The following is a 964-nucleotide window of genomic DNA, read 5'->3' as shown; positions in this document are numbered from 1 at the left end:
AATGACAAATTGAAGAGGAATGATGTTGCGTTCATTGTCAAAAAGAACATATCCAGATCAGGCATGAGGTACAATGCTGTCTGTGATAGGATAATATCCATGCGTCTACAGGGAAGCCCAGTTAATACCACTACTCTTCAAATTTACGCACCAACCGCTAAAGCCAGTGAGGATGAAATAGAAGAATTCTATCAACTTCTTCAATTTGAAATTGATCAAACATGCAATCAAGATGTATTGAACATTACTGATGATTGATTGGAATGTAAAGGTTGGGAGCAAAGAGGAACGATCAATAGTTGGAAAATATGGCCTTGGTGATAGAAATGATGCTGGAGAACACATATTAGAATTCTGCAAAATCAATGATTGGTTCATTTCAGACACCTTCTTTAGACAGCATAAGAGACGACTATACACATGGACCTCACCAGATGGAATACATAGAAATCAAACTGACTACATCTACAGAAAGAGATGATGGGAAAGCTTCATATCATCAGTGAAAACAGGGCCAGGGGTAGACAGTGGAACAGATCATCAATTGTTATTGTTGCTAAGTGCCGTCAAGTCAGTTCTGAACCATACCGACCCTGAACAGGGTTCCCGAGGCTATAAATCTTTATGGGAGCAGAAAGACTCATCTTTCTCCTGTGGAGCAGCTGGTAGTTTCAAACTGCTGATCTTGCGATTTGCAGCCCGATTCATAACCACTACACTACCAGAATCATCAATTAATCATGTGCAAATTCAAACTGAAGCTGAAGAAAATGAAAACAAGTCCACGAGAGCCAAAATATGACCTTGAATATATCTCACCTGAATTTAGAGATCATCTGAAGAACAGATTTGATACATTAAACACTAAACACTGAAGACCAGAAGAGTTGTGGGATGACATCAAGAACATCATACACGAAGAAAGCAAAAAGTCATTAAGAAGAAGAAAGAAAAGGTCAAAATG

This window comes from Chrysochloris asiatica, unplaced genomic scaffold (assembly GCF_000296735.1).
Source record: "Chrysochloris asiatica unplaced genomic scaffold, ChrAsi1.0 scaffold00442, whole genome shotgun sequence".
NCBI lineage: Eukaryota > Metazoa > Chordata > Mammalia > Afrosoricida > Chrysochloridae > Chrysochloris > Chrysochloris asiatica.
This window is presented reverse-complemented; position numbering follows the sequence as displayed.